This window comes from Molossus molossus, unplaced genomic scaffold, assembly GCF_014108415.1.
Source record: "Molossus molossus isolate mMolMol1 unplaced genomic scaffold, mMolMol1.p scaffold_m16_p_22, whole genome shotgun sequence".
Lineage (NCBI taxonomy): Eukaryota > Metazoa > Chordata > Mammalia > Chiroptera > Molossidae > Molossus > Molossus molossus.
In genome coordinates, this window is record NW_023425358.1 from 30,081,726 (window position 1) to 30,093,937 (window position 12,212).

General features: G+C 35.8%; 1 protein-coding gene across 6 annotated transcripts in view; it reads left to right on the plus strand.

The window, feature by feature from the left end:
* Nucleotides 1–12,212, plus strand: part of MED13L (mediator complex subunit 13L) — a 284,126-nt gene that overhangs the window by 54,550 nt on the left and 217,364 nt on the right. For 3 of the 6 annotated variants that reach the window (XM_036276863.1, XM_036276864.1, XM_036276862.1), the window contains exon 2: nucleotides 10,634–10,810. The exons of the other annotated variants lie outside the window; for them this stretch is intronic. The gene's annotated coding sequence lies outside the window, so the exon portion shown is untranslated. The remainder of the gene's footprint in view (nucleotides 1–10,633; nucleotides 10,811–12,212) is intronic. 6 annotated transcript variants of the gene reach the window in all.

Below are 12,212 nucleotides of genomic sequence, written 5' to 3' on the forward strand. Positions count from 1 at the left end.
GCCTTTATTTAAACTCAGTCTATATATTTAGATAGCCTGCTGGAAGTGTGGACAATCAGGATGTTGGCTATATAAATAATCAGTTTATAGGTTGTTTTTTAAATCTCTGAGTGAAAGCAAATAGAGTTTGGGAAAACTATAGTCATTGGACCAATAATTCAAATTATTATTTTATCGATATTTAAAATTATTCCATGATTATTAGAGAGCAACTTTTTGGAATTTAGTCTTTAGTCATTAAAAGATTGAACACTTCTTGAAAAAAAGTGTACTTCAATTTTGGTATTAACGTACTCTCAAAATAATTTTGCCTTGAAAATGATAAAAACTTCAAATCACAAAAATTTAAAGTTATATGTGTACAGTAAATGAATGCTTCTGAAAGTTTGATTTGATGGTTATCCAGGGATTTTAACTCAGATTATATTATGAACATAAAAAATGAATCAGTCCGGCTGGTGTGGCTCAGTGGTTGAGTGGCAACCCATGCACCAAGAGGTCACTGGTTTGAATCCCTGTCGGGATACATGCCCAGGTTGTGGGCCAGATCCCCATAGGGGGGCATGCAGGAGGTGGCCAATTGATGTTCTCATCGATGTTTCTATCTCTCTCTCCCTCTCCCTCTCCCTTCCTCTCTATGTAAAATCAATAAAGGAAAAAAAAAATTAAAGAAAAAAAAAAGAATCAATCTTTATATTCATATATCCTTTTGTAAGGAAGTCCTAAAGATCACTTAAAGATTCATAACATGAATGAGTTGGGTATAGAAATCTTAATTTTCTACTGAAATAATTTTATTTTTTCATTTTTATATTTGTAATGCTGATATAAAGTTTATCTCATAAATAGTTTGTTATAATACTCGAACACTGGTAGAAATAGACATTTGCCTTCACCTTTAACAGTTTGCTACACTTTTTTAAATGTGGCAGAATGTACACTAATAACAAATGTAATATAATTCATGTTTATGAATAGACATCTTGCTCTTTATTTCATTTTCCTTGATTATATACTTTTAAAATTTAGTACTATATAAATTAAAGTGAGTCCAGTTATATATAGGAAAAGAGAAATTGAAAATGCCCAATTCTTTATTATTGCTATTCTATCTACTCCCAACAATTTTGACTGACTAAAATGATCTATGGAATTGGCTTTTATACCTTAAGTATCCAGTGACACTTTTCATTCTAACTTGTAAAAACTATGATATGAAGTCAAGGTATACATTTGTTTAGATCATTGAAAAATTATGTACAGTATATCCAGTTCATTTATGTTCCTTATATAATTGAAAAAGTATTTAAAGCTATCCTTTGTCGGCTTTTGCATGTATGAAAATATAAATTACCATTGAATTCTTAATGTAGTCATTTCTTTGGAAAAACCATTGTTGAGAATATTTTACTGCTAGTCTTAAGTGCTTTGCATAATGCTGATACGTACTCTGTTAAACTACAGAATTTGTCTTGGGTTACTTGGAGAAGAAATTTGAAATTGGAGAGTATTTTACAACTTCATTATCCTTCTTAAAAGTATGGTCTTTATGTCATAAGAAAAAATGTTGGTGTGTTAAGTATGAAGCTGTTTTCTGAAGATTGAGTTTCTGGAAAATGCCAAAAAGTACACCGAGTACTGAACTATGAATTCCAGAGTTAGGATAAAGGCATGTGGGATATAAAAAGCATGTTTTTTGTTGTTGTAAATGTTGGCTAGGTGACATAAACTGATCCTGACTTTGTTATATTTAGGGGTAGTGGGCAATCATTGCCCAATGTATTAAGTAATAGATTTTAAGAGTTTTTTTTTTTTTTAATTTACAGAGCTAGATTAAGGTTAAGATTAAGGGTACTATTAAGGAAATTTTGTCAAGATTTAAATCCTGTCTTTTATTCTGTGCTTTGGCTTTTTAGAACAGTATTATGTGAGGTACATTTGATCACTGACTGCCTCTGGGTTAAAATATAATTCAGTAGTTCCAAAAATGACCGGGCAAAGGTTTAATTAGAAAAAGGCTAATTAGATAGCTTTTTTTTTTAAATCAAATCTTTTATATTTGGAGGAGGAGGGAAGTATAGAATTCCATTCAACAAGCGCTTATTGAGTGCTGGGTGCTTTGCCAGTGTGCTGGGAATAGCATGGTCACTGCTTTCCAGGAGCATAAAGTATATAGTTAGTTGTTCATTTTTTCCCAGAAATTTAATAATGAAAAATTGAATTTAGTGCACCTTATTTTGGAATAGTTCTCAGGATGCTTGTGAAGTTTTAAGTGGGTTTTCTTTACTCTTACTGTGTCTTTTTGTTTATTCATTGTTCGGGTATTACTGTATTTTGAGCATGGGCCAAGTAGGTGCTAGGTATTTAGCATTTACTGGTAAATGCAACTCAGTTCTTAGATCTCTTGGAGTTTATAGTAGGACAGTTAGATAAGTACACAACACAATGTGATAAATGCTCTGATGGGGTAGTAGTTCTGCTCTGTTCATGTTTTATCTTCCTCTAAGTTATTGTTCCTGCTGGTGACATCAGGGATTTGTCTTCAGTTTAAAATGTTTAACCAACTAAATTTGAGTGTTGTCTTTTTTAAGATGCCTTTACCTTGGGATGATAGGAAGATGAGCTAGATGTGAACTTTATTATTATTATTTTTTGGGTGGGAGGATGTGACTAATCTTATTGTTGAAGGGGTGGGGAGAGGTAGAGGGTGTAGGGGGGATAAATGGTGATGGAACTAGACTTGGGGTGGTGAACACACAATACAATATACCGATGATGTATTATAGAATTGTACACCTGAAACATATAATTTTATCAACCAATGTCACCCCAATAAATTCAATTAAAAAGAAAAAGAAACTCAAGGGGGACGTAGTTACGGTCACAGCAACTAAATTTGCAGGTCCAAAGTATAAAGTTTAAAATTTTTTGCTTTGTCATTTATCTCCTGCATCCCCAGATTCAGTTTTTCAATCCCTTAATAACACCAGACAGTTGCGTATCAAAACTTGCCTTCTCTCAGTGGGTTCCTGCTTCTTTTCCACATAGGTTGTTATCTTCGCCCAAGTAACCTCTATTCATGTTAATGTGTTGTTCTTTCCTTCCAGGGCAGTGCTAACCTTAAGGAGTGAGAGTAGACATCTCAGCACAATTGAGTGAAGGTCTTCAATTAATATTTTATAAAGCTAAATTACCAGTTTTGTAAAAAAAAAGTAAAAAATTTAAGTTTTCTTCTAGTGGAAGACAATGGATTTTGCTCAAAGTTTTCTGTTCTTAATAATCAACTTTGCATGTCCTGGTCAGTTTTGCTCAGTGGTTAGAGCGTCGGCCTGCGGACCAGAGAGTCCCGGGTTCGGTTCCCACTAGGGGCATGTACCAAAAATGATAATAATAATAATAATAATAATCAACTTTGCTGATATGATATTCACATATATTATTATGACTTTTTTTTTTTTAATGTATTGCACATACCAGATCTGTCTTGTAGTTAGATACATTTTGGTTAGGGATTTTCATTGTTAAATCAAACATAGCAGCAGCATGCTGGTCTTTGCTACAATTATCATCTCTTTGACCACCAAAATTCTCTTGACCCTTACCTTGAATAGGATGTTCATGAGTATGGAATAAAAGAGGATGGATCCAGGTCTCAGCATGGCTCCATGCTTCTTACCTTGACCAGTAAAGTGACTTTTCATAATTTTCCCCCAGTATTTATATCACTAATCAGCACATGTTAAAACTAAATTTGGTGTTACCTGGCTGGTTTTGCTCAGTGGTTAGAGTGTTGGCCTGCTGACCAAAGAGTTGAGGGTTCGATTCCTGTCAAGGGCACGTACCTCAGTTACGGTTTGACCCTTGGCCCTGTTTGGGGTTGTGCAGGAGGCAACCAGTCGATGTGTCTCTCTCACGTCGATGTTTCTCTCCCCCTCCCTCCTTCCTTCCAGTCTTTCTGAAGATAAATGGAAAAATATCCTCAGATGAGGATTAGAAATAAATAAATAAAAGCTGGTGTTCTTGAGCAGCTTTTTCCATTTTCTCTTTTTCCAACTGCTTTGAGACCTTTACATAGCTTCCTCCAGAAGCATGTCTGTCCCCTTCTTTCCTGAGACATTGATTCTTGAAGTTGTTCAGATGTTAGTAGAAGTGATTACTATCAATAGTAATAATGCACTTTATCATGTATGTAGTAGGAAGCTGGAGGTACAGATAAAATGCGTTGGGAATTTGGAAGAGTAGAGATGGTCTGTAGTTACCCAGATTAAGCAAGTCTTTGGAGGAAGTGGCATTTAAAACGATGCTTTAGAGAGTTGAATTGGGATATGGGTTTCAGGGACAGAAAGAAGAAAAGGTAGTTCTGTAAAAATGACCAACAAGTGCAAAGGCACAGCTAGAATTTCAGCTTGGCTGTGGTAAAGAGGAAGAAAAAATAGCTTTAGAAAGGTAGTTCAAATCAGATCATGGGGGGCACCTTGACTCTTGGGTTTAAGGCATTACCACTATTCAGTAGACCGTTAATGGGATCTTTTGAGAGTCTCCAGCAGTTTAAAGGGTTAATTTGGGCTGCAGTAATGTTAAATAAATTGGAGCAAGGAATGCTAAGGAGAATATTAGGAGTCTGTTTCATCATTTTTGGTGAAATACAATGAGAGCCATTAAATAGCTGTTTTGTATATTTTTAATCACATTTAGTTTTTTGATTCTTAAATATGGAACTTTTGTGTGAGTTTTAATTTGTTCATATCGATATTAAAATTAATAAACCTGAAGTGTAGGGAAAGAGGCTGGATTTACATTTTATCTATTAAACATATATTGGACAAATACTCTTTCCTAAACACTGTAGTAGGCATTGTGGATCTAAAAGTAAGAAAGATATGATTCTAGCACTTGAGCTTTTTATATTTTTGATAGGATAGGAGAAATGGAATTGAATTGAAGCTGAGTAATAACTCCTGTGTTCAGGGCTTATAGGATATATGGTAGAAGAGGAGACAAAATGGGGAAAGGTGGTTGAGGCTGGACAGCAGATAGGTAAATAGGAATCAGATTCTCTCAGACTTCCTTGGCTTAAACTTTTAGACAATGGACAAAGACTTTGAAGGTTATATGGAATGCCCGGTGACAGATTTCTCCAAGACCGCTGAGAAAAATAGCCTGGAAATATGCTTCTGTCATTTCTGAAAGAAAGATATTAGGCAATTTTCACTTAAGGAGAGTATTGATTATCATTTAGCCAATTTCATTTGTATATATAATAATATATTGTTATAGATTATTGATCATAACTAAAGCAAAAATAAAATATTTTTAACTACCCCTCCCCCTGAAACCTTTTTATTGGAACTTGGGAAAGGAAGTAACTTATTATTATTTCAATTTGTGCACATATCATAATGATACCCTTTGAAAAATTGGTATTTGTATAATTAAGGGTCCCCTAAAAGCGTTAGGATACATTATTTCATAGTAGTTATGTGAGGCCAGATTGGTGGGCTTACATTTTCAAATAAGGTAGCCTGAATTTAGTTTGTCAGTCCAATAAAAGCATATGTTTGTGGGGCAACAAAGATAATTATGTATGTAGGATTTTTTTTTTTTTTTAAGTGATATAGTGTAGAGCTAACCAAATACATTGTTGGCCACTTGATAGACATTGCAGTGAGTCAGATAAAAGGTTTTTAGTTATACTGTGGACTGGGCTATTTCATTTACTTTTAACCATGTTGAATGAAGTGATTTTTGAGCCAACCATTTTTACTCATTTCTATCTAAGTTTTTGAAGGAGACCGAGAGAAACAAGCTCCTGAAAATTGTATTTTTCATTGATATTGTTGGTGTCTAAATAGGGAGAAATTTTAGTGTTACTTACATTTCATCCTAAATTTTGGATGGATATAAATATAGTGTCAATTTTGATTTTGTATTAATTAGGCTTTTAGTTAATATTTCGAAAATATTTGATTCAGCCTCACACCTTTGAAATAGGTGTTGCAAAACTTTTTTTTTCTTTTTCTAAACAATCACCTTTTGACAGTCTAAGGAAAGAAAGATGGTTTCATAGTAAGTAATTCCAGGTTTAGTAAATGACTCTTAACTCTCAGAACGGAGTTACTGCATAACTAGATGAGTCATGTGGTCCAAAAAACAGTTTAGTTTTTTATTGTTGTTGCCATGACTACAGCATATTGGCAGGATAATTGTATATTTTATAATTGTTATTTGACCTGACCTATTGATTTTTTTAATAGTAGTTTGAGAACTTGGTATCCATTGGAGTAGTTTTAGTTTACATCACTAAGGAATCCTACACTTCACTGTGTGACTTAACTGTACTTTTAAAAATAGCTCTGATTTTTTTCCTACAGGTGTATGTGTGTGTTTTGGGAGCTATAAAGGCAATCTGTACAAGATAGACATAATGCTGTGTTTGCTAGATATGAACTTTAATTTCTGGGGTTATGGGCAAAGATTTCAGAAAACATTTCTGGCTTTTTTTTCCTCTAACTTGTAGCTGAATTAATTCTCCACCAGAATTATGTCCCTTGAAATAAAAGGATCTCTTACTTGATAGTGATTATTATGTAGAGGTAAATTGGAAGCATCAAGTTTAAGAATTAGGGAGAATAAATTACACAATGTTAAAAATGTAATTTATGACCCTGGCCAGTTTTTCTCAGTGGTTAGAGCGTTGGCCCACAGACTGAAGGGTTGAGGGTTTCATTCCATGTACCTGGGTTGCAGGTTTCATCACCAGCCCTGGTGCGGGTTTTATGGGAGACAACCATGTGTCTCTCAAATTGATGTCCCCCCCCCCCCTGCACCCGCCTTCCACTCTATCAAAAATCAATGAAAAATATCCTCAGTGAGGGTAAACAAAAACAAAAACAACAAAAGGTAATTTACATACTTCAGAAGAAACTTGCAAATAATTTTAGTGTTACAGTTTTTTTAAACTTCTAATTATTTGCCCTTCTGTACTTGACTTTGCCTTTGATTTGAAAACAGTTCAAAGTTCAAAATTCCCGGTTTGTTTTTAATATGGCTGGGAGGTCTCCCCTCCCTCTCTCTCTTCCTGTTCCCCTTCGCTTCCCCTTCGTCCATTGGTCCCTCCATCTTTGTGAAAGGGAATTGGTGGGAAGGCAGTCTGGTTGGTTTATTGAAGGAGAGTGAGAACTGAAGTCTAAGCTTAAAAGTTTATCAGACCATGCAAATTATGGGAGCAGTAGGCTTTATACTTAATTTATGAAATGGAGTTTCTTCCAGCACTGGATTTATTTTTAGATGTGACTATTGAGACTATAATTGACAATAGCAATTGCTTTTTTCTTTTTAGGATAGCCATCTCTGATTGCCATAGCAACATCCCAGAAAACATTATTCTGCTTGATCTAATGAAAGCATGTCAAGGAGTTGCCTTGAGCATAACTCTTGACTTTCTGAGATTGTACTGGGAATTTTAGTTTCAGAAGGAAAGTGATAATGTATGTTACAATTCTCTCTCTGTCCTTTCTGCTATAGTTTTGTTGTCTGTAAGGACTATGTATTTTTAGTAATCACTTGAGATTCCTGATATTTAAAGCTTGTTGTTTTGTATGATTTGATTATTAGGGTGGAACATAATTGATTTTGTTTTCTTTACATTTCTTTTGCTTAGACTGTAGGTTAAAGGTTTTATTTTGTTTTTGGTTATATGAGCTGCAGGAGATTAAATTTGAATACCATGTTAGGTTGGAGAAGTGGATTTTATTTAACATATTCCATATGTATTGTTATAAATAATTTTAACTTTGTAATTGGCCTTTAAAAAAATCTTTCTGGTAGAAAAGCCAACTTATAAGAAATACTGTTATAGTATTCTTGAATGAAAATACCAAAGAAAACTGTAGTATTGAATTCTCTGATGCTCAGAAGGTTTTATGGTTTCATATGAGAGAATTTATTACTCTTGAGTTATGTTTGTTGAAATAGAAAAAAATAATAGCATCAACTTTATTTATAATAATTAATTTATTATTATTAAACAATTACCAACTTAATATCATGGGTTTCTAAGAGGATGCTATTGCAAATTTTAAAATTTAATTACAGAGCTATAATATGATTATTTGGTAGATTTGGCTTCCTAAGAGAAAATATTATATAGACTGTAATTCAATAAACACTTTCTAAAAGCTGTTTTTCATTATTTCAACTTATCTCAGTAGTTATTTATAGAGCTACTATTAGTTCTATTCTCATGTTGCTTTATAGTCTTCTTCAGACTGTGTCACAATACTATTAGGAAATGCTACACAGTTTTTAAACTGAATGTAATGAAAGATTAAAATGTGATGTAGGCAGTAATTGAAAAGGGAACTTTAAAAACTAGGAATGTAGAGATTGGCAGTTTGGGACCTGCGATGAGTAGTTACCTATTTTTTTTAAAGGTTCAACTAAGCAAACTCTTGGAACTTTATAGATTTATTTATTTTTGTAATCTATTTTTTTTGTCACTTTATCCGTCCTGTGTAACATAAAAATAATTTCTGATGCCCAAATTCAACTCTCTTGAAGTATAAAAAAGCAGTTTCTGGGTATGCCTTTAATATTTAGGAGCCTACATGGCTCATATTTAAAGGAATTTTTTTTTTCTCCCCTGTGAGTTCATGCCTAAGTCAATTAGCTGCCCTTCTATCTTTAAAAAAAATCTTTTTTCCTTTACTGATTTTAGAGAGAGAGGGAGGAAGTGAGAGGGAGAGATAGAAACATCAATGCGACAGAACATCAATTGGCCACCTCCTGCATACCCCCGACTGGGGATCGGGTCCAGAACCTGGGCATGTGTCCTGGGAATCGAACTGGTGACCTCTTGGTACATGGGTCAATGCTCAACCACTGAGCCACACCGGCCGGACTGCCCTTCTATCTTAAAGGTGTATTTTGTTAGTAAAACTGCCTTCAACAATAGAATAGCAGGCTTACTTGCTTTGACTCTAGAGTTGTATTGTTTAAAATGGCAGCCACTTTACCATGTGTAGCTATTTAAATATAAAATAATTAAAATTAAAGAAAATGAGTCCTGGCCGGTTTGGCTCAGCTGTTAGAGTGTCGGCCTGCGGTCCAGAGAGACCTGGGTTTGCTTCCCTCTAAGGGCACGTACCTCGGTTGCAGTTTGTTTTCCTGGCCCTGGTTGGTCGTGCGGGTGGCAGCCACTTGATGTGTCCCTTTCACATCAATGTTTCTCTCTCTCTCTTCCTCTCTCTCCCTCCTACTCTATCTGAACAAAAAAAAATGGAAAAATGACCTCCGGCCCTGGCCAGTTTGGCTCAGCGGTTAGAGCATCGGCCTGCGGTCCAGAGAGACCCAGGTTGGGTTCCCGCTAAGGGCATGTACTTCGGTTGCAGTTTGTCCCCAGCCCTGGTTGGGTTGTGCAGGTGGCCCTTTCACGTCGATGTTTCTCTCTCTCTCCCTCCCTCCCTCCCTCCTGCTCTATCTGAATAAAAAATGGAAAAAAACGTCCTCGGGTGAGGATAAAAAAAAAAATGTCCTCGGGTGAGGATATAAATAAAATAAAATAAATAAAATTACATATACAGATTCTAAATCACATAGCACATTTCGGGTACCCAATAGCTACCTGTGGCCAGGGGCTACCCTGATGGACGGTACAGATACAAAACAAAACATTTCTATCACCACAGAAAGTTTTGTTGGACAGTGCTGGTCTAGGGAGCAGACATAGTTGGAAATGGCAGAAAGGCCATTTTTGATGCCATTTAAGAGGGAGACACTAAAAGTTTTCTAACAGAAGATCATTGAACCAAATATGTTGTGAGACATTTTCTTCATCTGGCTGAGGGTTCCATAAGAGTATCATGAAGTTTTTTCCCTAAGTCCTCCCTTTCCCCTTCCCTCTTGTCTTTCCTTCCTTCTCCTTCTTCCTTCTCCTTCTCCTTCTCCCTCTCCCTCCCTCCCTGCCTTCCTTTCTCCCTCACTTTCTGAGATGACACTTATTTATTAGGGTAGGGAACTAGTTTCTTGATGAAACCATCCTAGGCTTTTCAAGTTCACAACTTCAGGTGGTAAACCAGAGAGTGCTTTTCAGTGTCCACTTTTCACATGATTTATCTTGATCTCCTGATGAGCTTTTATTTATAAATGCCACTCAACTTCCATTATTTAGAGATTTCTTTATTCATGATCTGCCAGTTTACTATTTACATTTTTTCTAAATTCAGGCAGGATTTGTGGAGGTTTAATTTGGTCTGGTTCTGCTAATGTGTGAAAATAAATGTGGTAGATTAATTGTGCCAGTTTTGGATGTCAGAGTCCTCAGTGGCTTTTTGTAGTGTATTTGTGCAATGAATGTTAGGTGCTGTTCAGAACATAGACATTTTCCCTTAAGGACCTGTGGTTTGATTTTAGGGCCTCATGATATAGAAACATCATATACACATGTGTTAGTTACCTTCTAAGATTGATTTTGGTTGTTTTGTTTATTTTGGGGAGATATTAAAAAGAAATGTGATTTATATTTTATGAAACAAGGTCATTCATTCAATAGACACTTATTAAATACTTTCAGAGGTTTGGGAGAAGTAAGAATATTACTCATATCATTTACTTAGTATCATCTGATTTCCTTTAGGACTGTAAATGTGGCAGCATTTCAAAGCAATCTACTTTCCTTGAATGTAGCTGAAGACCCAGATGTGCAATCCAAGTTGTACTCTGTCCTGAAATGATTTCACTGAAGATACTGATCTTTTGAATATAGTCTAGAGGATATCTGTGTGCTGTTGTGGCGATTGGAAATCATTTCAAGGTGCCTCTACTAACTAACCATACTTATGCTATTTATTCTTTAGACTAGACCTGCTTGTTCTCCTTCCCACAATGCTGTATTTCATGTAATATGTATGTTGCAATAGGAAGGGAAGGTCATTGGATTTATCTTCATTTACACTGGCTTAGTGTAGTTTGTGGCAATTGACTGCCCATAACATTAGAAAAATTTAGAGGAAAAAAAATGATTAACTTAGAGTTTTTAGGAGTATTTCAGGAGGAAGTATAATTCTGGTAAAATCATGGTTGAATGTTATTAGCTTTAAGGGCCTAGATTATAGTGGAACCAGCTACCTAGGTTTACCAGAGTTTGAGGACTCTCTATCATTTGAGGAAGTATCATCTTGGTTTTATTTTGGCCTTGGCAGTATATATGTAGGTCTGGAACAAATCTCATTGTGGTAGGAGGTTGGCCCTAATAGTTATCTGACCACTCCCTCAGCAGTGGGTAGGAGGCAGTGAAGAATAGTAAAAAACATACTTACAGAGGGGCTGGATGAAAGAAGGTGAAAGGATTAAGCAAAAACACAAAAACAAAAACAAAACAACATACATATATAACACAGACACAGACAGCAGTGTGGTGATAGCCAGAGGGAAAGGGGAGATGGTGGTAGTTGGAGGTTTGGCTCAGCAGTTAGAGCTTTGGCCCATGGACCTGAGAGTTCTGGGTTCGGTTCCTGCTAAGGGCACGTATCTCGGTTGCAGTTTGTCCACAGCCCCAGTTGGGGTCGTGTGCTGGGCAACCAGTCAATGTTTCTCTCTCTCTCTTCCTCCCTCTCACCCTCCCACTCTATCTGAAGATAAATGCAAAAATGTCCTCAGGTGAGAATAAAAAAAAAAAAAAAGCATAGTAGAGGATAGTTGTGTTAGATAATGTAAAGTAGGTGAAAAGCAGTTTGTTTGTTTGTTTTTTTAATTTATTTTTTTGTTACAGATATTTCACCTTTTTTACCTCAATGGCACCCCCCCCACCCCCGCCCCATCCCCGGCTTAGTTGTCCATGTCCATTGGTCATGCATACATGCATATATATATAAGTTCTGTGGTTTATCTCTTCCCACCCCCCACACCCACCCCCCTCTTCTGAGGGATGTCAGTCTGTGCCCTACTTCCATGTTTCTGGATCTACCGTATTCCTCAGACTGTTATGTTCATTATATTCCGTATATAAGTGAGATCATGTGGTATTTGTCTTTTTCTGCTTGGCTTATTTCACTTAGGATAATACTTTCCAGGTCCCTCCATGTCGTCTCAAAGGATAAGAGATCTTTCTTTCTTACCGCTGCATAGTACTCCATTGTGTATATGTACCACAGCTTTTTTATCCATTCGTCTACTGATGGACACTTGGGCTGTTTCTAGATCTTAGCTATTGTAAA